The sequence below is a fragment of the Saimiri boliviensis genome, chromosome 1 (genome assembly GCF_048565385.1).
Source record: "Saimiri boliviensis isolate mSaiBol1 chromosome 1, mSaiBol1.pri, whole genome shotgun sequence".
Lineage (NCBI taxonomy): Eukaryota > Metazoa > Chordata > Mammalia > Primates > Cebidae > Saimiri > Saimiri boliviensis.
Genome location: NC_133449.1, coordinates 24491018 through 24500595, shown reverse-complemented (window position 1 = coordinate 24500595; position 9578 = coordinate 24491018). Strand labels below are relative to the sequence as shown.

General features: G+C 38.9%; 1 non-coding gene across 1 annotated transcript; it reads left to right on the top strand.

Moving 5' to 3' along the window:
• Nucleotides 1–494: 494 nt before the first annotated feature.
• Nucleotides 495–635, top strand: LOC120361886 (U4 spliceosomal RNA). Its single transcript, XR_005577935.1, has one exon. It is a non-coding gene; the product is annotated as a U4 spliceosomal RNA (small nuclear RNA).
• The last annotated feature ends 8943 nt before the right edge of the window (nucleotides 636–9578 follow it).

Below are 9578 nucleotides of genomic sequence, written 5' to 3'. Positions count from 1 at the left end.
CCCTTTTCTCCTCTCTTTCTATGCTATCTATGAGAAAATACAAGAATAAATGGCAGAGACAAAAAGTGACATAAGAGTTTGGAGGATGACTGGGCATGGTGGCTCACACTTGTAATCCCAGTACTTTTGGAGGCCGCGGGGGGTGGATCACCTGAGGTCTGGAGTTCAAGACCAGTCTGGCCAACATGGTAAAACCCTGTCTCTACTAAAATACAAAAAAAATTAGCTGGGCATGGTGGCGGGTGCTTGTAATCCCAGCTACTTGGGAGACTGAGGCAAGAGAATCGCTTGACCCTGCGAGGCGGAGGTTGCGGTGAGAGGAGATAGTGCCATTGCACTCTAGCCTGGGTGACAAGAATGAAACTCTGTCTCAAATAAATAAATAAGAGTTTTGAGGAAAGAGACTTATATAAACTGAAGAACCAAAAATATATAAATATATTGGAAATAATATTTGAATAGGACCAGGCCAGGGGATGACAGAAAGGAGGAGTAGCTTTGTGCAGCGGCAGTATCGTAGCCAATGAGGTTTATCAGAGGCGCAATTATTGCTAATTGAAAAATCTTCCCAATACCTTGAGGTGACGACTTGCAATATAGTCGGCATTGGCAATTTTTGACAGTCTCTACAGAGACTGAATTAAAAAAAAAAAAAAAGATAGGAGTAGTTAGTAAATTAAAGGCAAGGAAAACAGAAACAGCAAAGGCAAAGGGAGATGGCCACAGCTCAAATTTAGCAGACTGTGAGATCAAGCAGACTGGAACAAACGTTTCATGCTGAGGAGCAGAGACAGATGCAGCAGGATAGATAAGGGGAAACGTGATCTGGAGGATCTGAATACATGGATGGCAAGCTGATATTTACTCTTAGAGGGTCTAAGATAAGTCTGGATATCTGGTATTCCCAAATTGTTCTTTCTCAGGAATGTCTTAACTATTATTGATCCTTTGTTTTTCCACATAAAATTTAGAATTATCTTGTCAAATTCTCTTTGGGATTGTACCTGTAATAGCACTGGTTTTGCAGATTAATTTAAGGGGAACTGACATTGTTATACTTTTATCTAACAATGAACATGGTATGTCTTCTCATTTATTTATGTATTCTCTCTCTTTTTTTTTTTAAACAAAGTCTTGCTCTCTTGCCCAAGTGGAAGTACAGTGGCATGATCTCAGCTCACTGTAGTCTTGATTTCCCAGGCTCAAATAGTCCTTCCACCTCAGCTTCCCAAGTAGCTGGGACCACAGGCACATGCCTTCATGCCCGGCTCCTTTTGTTTATTTTTTGTAGAGGCAGGATCTCACTATGTTGCCACAGTTGTTCTTGAACTACTGGGCTGAAGCAATCCTCCTGCCTCAGCCTCCCTAAGTGCTGGGATTACAGGTATGAGCCACTATACCCGGTTTAGGTATTTTTTTTTTTTTTAAACAAGAGTCTCACTGTGTCACCTAGGCTGAAGTATAGTGGCATGATCTCAGCTCACTGCAACATCTGTCTCCTGGGTTCAAGCAATTCTCCTGCCTCAGCTTCCTGAGTAGCTGGCATTACAGACCTGTACCACCACACCCAGGTAATTTTTGTATTTTTAGTAGAGACAGGGTTTCACCATGTTGGCCAGGCCGGTCTCGAACTCCTGATCTCAAATGATCCGTCCACCTCGGCCTCCTAAAGTGCTAGGATTATAGCTGTGAGCCACTGCATTGGGCCAGCCTAAATATTCCTTGACAGCTCTCAATACAGTTTATTTTCTTTTAGAGGTTTTACTGATCTTTTGTATGATATATTTCATGTGGTTTGTTGCTACTGTAAATTATATTTTCAAATTGTATTTTCTGTCTATTACTATTTTAGAAATATAATCAATTTGTAAATATTGTTTTCATATCTAATAAATTTACCTATAGACTTTGGGGGGTTTCTATGGAGAGAATCATATAATCTAAAAATAATGATACTTTTGTACAGTCATTTTCAATCCTTATACATTTTTTTCTTTTTCTTTTCCACTGTTTCCTGAAAGGGCTACACCATTAGGATAAACATATAGAAGTAAACTGCCTTCTCCCGCTCACATCCAGAGAACTATAGGAAGAGTTGCCTGCATGCTGAAGAAAGCAGGGGAAGATAAAAAAGAAAATCATCTCTGACTGGTGGAAACCATGAGCCAGTCCTCACACAGACTTGAAGCCTAATTCCCATCTCTAGGGTCGACCAAGTAACTACAAGCCTTGGAATTAAAGGCATCTAAACTGACATAAACAAAAACAAGTAAATCTTCTCTAGAGAAAGATAGCTTCATTTTATTTCTCAGGAGATCCCTACAAGTAAAATGTAAATCCAAACTCAAAATTAACAAAGCATACAAGGAAATAAGATCATATGAGTGAGGTGCAGCAGAAACAACAGACAGCAGAAACAGACCAGCAAAGATGTCAGATATAGACCTTTTAGATACAGATCATAATATAACTATGCTTACTATATGTAAGTAAATAAAGGAATAGCTGAAAAATATTTTCAGAGATGAGGAAACTCTAAAAGTTGGTAGAAACTTTGTTTTGTTCACTGCTATATGCCCAGTACCTAGACCATTGTTGAACACATAATAAGTATTAAGTTTTGAGGGAGTGACTGAATATTTGCACTTGAGGCCTCCTGTCTGTGCTCATCTCAAATATCTAACTGCCTACTGGCCATCTTTAATAGGATGTCCTTTTGTTTGCTAACTTCAATTCCTATCCAACACTTACTGTATTTTTCCATTCTCATGCTGCTATTGACACAGAATTTTTCTCAGCCACTTTGCCATCTGGTGACCCGGACCTGCAACTGGAGGTACCCCACCCACTCCGTCCATCTGTGTTATTGCTTGTATCTGTGTTTGGCAGTTCCTGAGCTTACATCCTGCATCCAAGAAGAATGAGAATACACTGACAATTCAAAGGGCAAGGTGGACAGATAATTTTTTGAGTGATGGAACCGATTTCAGCAGAGAGAGGATGTGGGTATGGTTTCTCTCCCAGGGTGAGTGAGTCTGGGGCTTTTATGGGCTCAGAATAGGGGAGTGCATGCTAATTGGTTTGTGAGTATGCAAAAAAGAAAAGTTAAAACAAGGGCATGGTGGGCATGACAGTGTAAAAAACCAACAAGGGGCCAGGCATGGTGGCTCACACCTGTAATCCCAACACTTTGAGAGGCCAAGGTGGGCAGATCATGGAGTCACGAGACAGAGACCATCCTGGTCAACTTGGTGAAACCCCATCTCTACTAAAAATACAAAAATCAGCTGGGCATGGTGGTGCATGCCTGTAATCCCAGCTCATCAGGAGGCTGAGGCAGAAGAATTGCTTGAATCCTGGAGGTGGAGGTTGCAGTGAACCAAGATTGCACCACTGCACTCCAGCCTGGTGACAGAGTGAGACTCTGTCTCAAAAAAAAAAAGAAAAAAAGAAAAAAGAAAACCAATTAGGGAAGGCTGAAATAGGTGAAGGGTGGAGATCCATCAGAGGAAAGTGTCCAGGTTCTCAATCCAGTCCGGGGATTTACCCGGGACTATCTTCAACTTGAAGGTCAGGTTTCAGTTCCTTCCTCTGAAGTGGTACATCTAACTGCCATTAGGATAAGGATGGTGACTGATCGTAACTGACAGGGAGTGCTGTTTTGGGAAGACAGCAGTCAGATCTCTCTCAGAGGCCTAGCTAAGGATTGCCAGTAAAATGGAGCCATCATCTGAGGCGCCATTTGGATGACTGTTTGGAGTTTGATGGTCTGAAGGCAAGAAGAGACAAACTGGTTATTAGAAGACATGTACCAAACATGTATCAAAAGGAAACAAGGGGGTATGGACAGCTAAAAAATCCCAAGGCTGACAACATGCCCAGATGACTGGTGGCTATAGTTATGCCTGCTAAGATTTAGGTGGATAGGGCTTGGTTTTGTTAGCTCCCATGATCTTATTTTCCCAAAGAAAGAAACCTCTGGGTTATGGGTAATCTATTTACTCCTATCACCTGGCAGGATTTGGACAAAAATTGCCCAGAACTAGAATATTGATCCATATTTTTACATTACGCAGCCCTTTTGTTTCTTCTTAGCTGCAGCTGGAGATCACTGGTTGGTTCGCAGGAATAAGCAAGGTTAATCTAAAATGTAGACAAAAACATTTTTTTTTTTTTTTGAGAGGGAGTCTCTCTCTGTCACCCAGGCTGAAGCGCAGTGGCACGATCTCACCTCACTGCAAACTCAGCCTCCCAGGTTCAAACAATTCTCCTGCCTCAGCCTCCCAAGTAGCTGGAATTAATAGGCATCTGCCACCATGCCTGGCTAATTTTTGTATTTTTAGTTGAGATGGAGTTTCACCATGTTGGCCAGGCTGGTCTCAAACTCCTGACCTCAGGTGATCTGCCTGCCTCACCCTCCCAAAATGCTGGGATTATAGGCGTGAGCCACCACACCTGCCTGGCAAAAATTTAAAAACAATGAATGAGCCTAGAATTTAATGACAAGTGTGTGATAAGTTTTCTCTCTCCATTCTTCATTTTTGTTAAAAACAAATCATAATAGAACCAAGTTATTTGCAAAATAAACTTTAGTGTTATGCTTGGCCTGATTATTTGCATAAAGTACAACAAGAATAATTAATTTTCACATAAGCCTTTTAAATTGATTTTGATGGAACTCTGTTTCACAAGGAATCTCAGGTAAGACATTTTAAAGCTGAGCCCAGACATGGGTCAGTACCCTCAAATACCTATGAGTTGGGTAAATTTCTCTCCTCTTGAGATCACAAGATAACATGGGGATCCTGGACCTGTTAGAAAGTGACATTCTTTACTCACTACAGGTTAGGAACCCTGTACAGGGACTGTATAGACAAGGTATGAGGCCAGATTTCCCAGGGGCTTTTATTGGCTCTACAAGTCAAGCTTGATTCCATAAAGAGGAGCACACCCTTCCCATCAAAGCCTTGGTAAAACAACCAGTTTCTCCAATTGCATCCTGTTGCAAAAGAAAACTGATGCAAATAAGTATATTGCCACAAGTTAAGAAAACTCACAAATAGGGCAGGGATGGTGGCTTATGCCTGTAATCCCGGCACTTTGGGAGGCCGAGGCAGGTGGATCACCTGAGGTAAGGAGTTCAAGACCAGCCTGACCAAAATGGTGAAACGCTGTCTCTACTAAAAATACAAAAAATTCACCTGGTGTGGTCGTGGGTACCTGAAATCTCAGCCACTCAGGAGGCTGAGGCAAGAGAATTTCTTGAACCTGGGAGGTGGATGTTGCAGTGAGCCAAGATCATGACATTGCACTCCAGCCTGGGCGACAGAACAAGACTGTCTAAAAAAAAAAAGGAAAAGAAGAAAAGAAAAAACAAAACTCACAAATAGTTTCCAAATTCTGGAAACAAGGCATAGAGAAGCAAATTTTGTTCATAAGAGTATATCTTACTCAATTGTTAAAAGCTGTAAATAGTTCAATAAAAGTTTTTCTGATGTTGAAAAACAAAACAAGAATCAGCAATGTTTTAAGCAAAAAGTTAAAAAAGATTACTTCGGTTTTCTATTAGTTCAGCCCATTCCACCAACTCGTCTTCTGCTTGATATTCATGAACATTTCAGCTCTTTGTGAGTCTTGTACGTTTTTTCTCAATTACAAATCCCCCAAGTTATCAGAAACCTGCAATTAAGAGCACCTGTCAAAGTCCTATAGCTGATTATAAACCATCTTTTGAAGAGGATCAAAACAAGATTACAACAATTGTCTGAGAATGACAAAATGTCTTCAGGTAGTCACAGTCAAAAACATGACTGAAAAAGAAATTTGGTTATTTCTGTGGTTTACAACAACTTAAAGTAGTAACCTTAATTATGATTGACAGCATATACTCAGACATTAGAATTTTAGATATACCATATAATTTTGGAACATGTATTAATATTATTCACTAAAATATAACCTGAAGGAGATTAAACCTTATTTTTATTTTGGCAATCCCATGTAACTAAGCATGTCTAATAATGCTGTTTACCTTTCTTTTGGATGCTCCAGAGGCCGTCTGTAGCATTCAAAAGATAGAGGTCAAAAAAGACAATTTTTGAAGGTAAAATTTCATTTTGGGAAGCATGTTAAATACATAGAGGTTTAAAACACTTGATATTATGAAACAGAATTCCAGATTAATGTAACTAATTTTATTTAGCTAAAATGATGACTCAAAAATTTATAAAAAGGCAGAAATCTTTACTCATTAAGAGAGAAGACTTAGCTTTCCAAACAACCAGTCTCCTGTCTCCTGTCTTCTTCTTCTTCTTCTTCTTCTTCTTTTGTGTAGTTTATTCACAAGGCAAACAAAAATCTTTCCTTATTTTTTACCATTACATGAAATCTTGTTCAAGGGAGAGAAAGTCAAATTTCACCCTTGCATTAGTCTATATTAATGTTAACAAACCCCAATTTTTAAAAATCAGTCTTCATAGATAATTCTATCAAATCTTAACCAGTTCAACTGTGATGTGAGATTCTTAAAAACCTCTTGTAACTCTACAAATTTTTGTTAAAGAGCATACATATCAGTGCCTTAAGAAAACCCTATTGTGTTTTTATTCCAATGCTTGATTTATGAAAAAACCATGTAATACCCTTTTGAATTTAGTCAATATGCTCAAATGCATAATTTCTTTTGTAATATTAATTTTTTCTTTTTTCTTTTTTTATTCCCCTCCCCACCTGTAATATTAATTTTTACAAATATCCCACAACTTGTTTAAACCTTTAGCTTTATCTTATTTAATCAGAAACTGTCTTTTAATCCTCTAAACTAGGCAAAAATTTACATTCCCATGCCTTTTTATAATCTTACTAAAAACATATTTTACTTCCCTTACACACCTTGCATGTAAATCTGTTTTCAGTAGTCTCAATTATATGTTATAATGGTAACTGTTAACAATTTTTAATTTTAATGTAAAACCTGGTAAGTTTTAAATTATGTATTAGGTGCAGGTAAGATCTGACTCTTTCTAGAATAGTTTAAGGGCGTGGTTAATTTCATATGTCCCCAGGCCTTACCAAACTGTAAAGCAAGCAAGTTAAACAATTTTTTTTTTTAAGACGGAGTTTCACTCTTGTTACCCAGGCTGGAGTGCAATGCCACAATCTCAGCTCACTGCAACCTTCACCTCCTGGGTTCAAGCAATTCTCCTGCCTCAACCTCCCAAGTAGCTGGGACTACAGGCGTGTGCCACCATGCCCAGTTAATTTTTGTAATTTTAGTAGAGATGGGGTTTCACCATGCTGATGAGGATGGTCTTGATCTCTTGACCTCGTGATCCACCTGCCTCGGCCTCCCAAAGTGCTGTGACTATAGGCATAAGCAACCGCACCTGGCCTTAAACAATTTTCAAAAGCCGAAGAAGCAATTCATGGTCTTAAAGCATTTGGCAAACCTAATATCTGAACACAATTTAGACTACGTTTACATTTGAAGACATTTGTATTTTGCCAATAATCTTTAAAACTGTTTTTATTTCTCAAAGATTAATGTCACATGAACTAAAAAGCAATTTTTTCTTCAAAAAAATATTTGATCTAAGCACTTACTTTTCTCTAAGCCAATTAATTAGAGCTTTTTTTAAAATATAAACATCACATATGTACACATATATAACTACACAGATAGACAGAAGACGATGCAGTAATTGTAAGATTTTTCATCTGCTGGTTTCTTAATTGGATTACTGGTCTCTGGGTGGAACCCTTCAAGAAGCGGGGATAGGAAATCATGCCGTTTCTAAGGTGTAATAAGCAGATATAGCTGGAAGATAAAAACACATTTTGAGACAGATTTATTCGCTTTTAATTCTTGGGGTTTCATGAGGAAAACAGAGGCTTCCCAAACAGTCCCAGGCTGTCAGAAGTTATCTTAGAGCCTCTCATACATGCATTAAGAGTGGCAAGGCAAAATGGGAAAAATAATTCAGTCGACTGAGAAGAAAAAAACCTTTTCCAGCAAAAAAAGATCCAAGAAGAGAGAGAGAGAGAAAAAAAAAAAACCCACCATAAAGTCCTTTTAGATATACCTATAGCTTGGAGAGGTATATACATATAGATCTATATATATGCATCCACTTTTAATTAAGCTGACTTTTAACCACAGCACTCTTAAAAATCCTTTTAAATTCCTATTACCTGACTTTAACCATGCCAAATAGCCAGTATTTCTGACTTTTGAACTTTGCCAAAAGTATCTCACAGATGAAACCAATAAGCCTCAACTAAGGTTATGATTTAACTGTAAGTGTACAAGGTATTGTCAAACAGGTAGTAAGCAGTTTTAACAAAACCTAGAATCTTTAACGGTAGCTCAGAGAAAGGAAGATTTAAGAAAGGAAGCTAGAAGTTGTTCACGGAGGAAAAGAGAATCAGCAAATGGTAACAGTCATACAGATATTAACCAGCAAGTACTCATTCCTTAAGCCAGGATTGAACTCAGGCCGCCACTGTAAAATGCCAGAGACCAAAAGAAAGTACTGCTATGTGGTTTCAAGGTCAAGTTCCCAAGGACATAAAACAAGATGGAGACCTCATTCCGTTTTTTTTGTTTTTTGTTTTTTGTTTTTTCTTTAGAGACCTGCAACAAAATTTGTTACTGACCAGTTTGGGGGGCTGGCATGAGCAGTAACCCACAATTTATCCCAAGGTACTCCTCCTTGTGACAGAACCATACTGAAAAACACACAAAGCATACCAGATTGGCTACAGCTTAAGACTCGCCTCATTAATTCTTTTTTCATTAATCAAAACTTTGCAGAGGATATAAACAGTGATTTTTATCATTCATTCAACCAGTCTGCACAGAGAGAGAGAGGCCAGAAGCCTGACTGGTAAAAACTTTTACTCTTTTGCTGGAAAGTCAGGCTTCTTGGTTCCCTTCCCCTGGGTTATGGAGCCCTTTGACCCTGGAGTCACATACAGGAGGAGCAAATAAAGAGTTTTTGCATACTGTAAAAGTTGTCCCTCCTCAGGAGATTTGCCCCGTTTCATCTGTAATTTCTTCCTGTTTTTTTTTTTTTTTTTTTTTTTTTTTTTTTTTTTTTTTTTTTTTTTTAAGCCAAACAGTTTAAGATTTGAGGAAATTAAACTTTTCCCAGTTTGGGGGATGCATCTGTCATGTGGGGGCACAATTAGCCATCCATGAAGAGAGGAGAGAGGAGGAAAAAGAAAAAGAAGGCTTTTTTTTTCCCCAAAGGAGTCCCAGTGATTCAGCATGCATTAGAGAGAAATACAGACTGAAGATGGTTGGTTACCCATCTGGAAAGAAGGGAAAAAGGAGTCCCTTTGTCCTTTCTCTTCCCAGTGAATACATGGGGCATGTAAGGGAGAGAAAGAAAACACATCCCCTTTTTTCTTTTCTCCTTATATCCCCAAGTTCTGGCAACCTTGGCAGAGTGCCACCCATGGGTGCCAAAACGGCTCTCACCCATGTAACAGGGAGGCCTAGAGGGTAGGGACTATCTACACTCACCTACATGCTGGCCTGCCCTCCCTGCTGTCAGTAACCTCATCTATGCCATGGA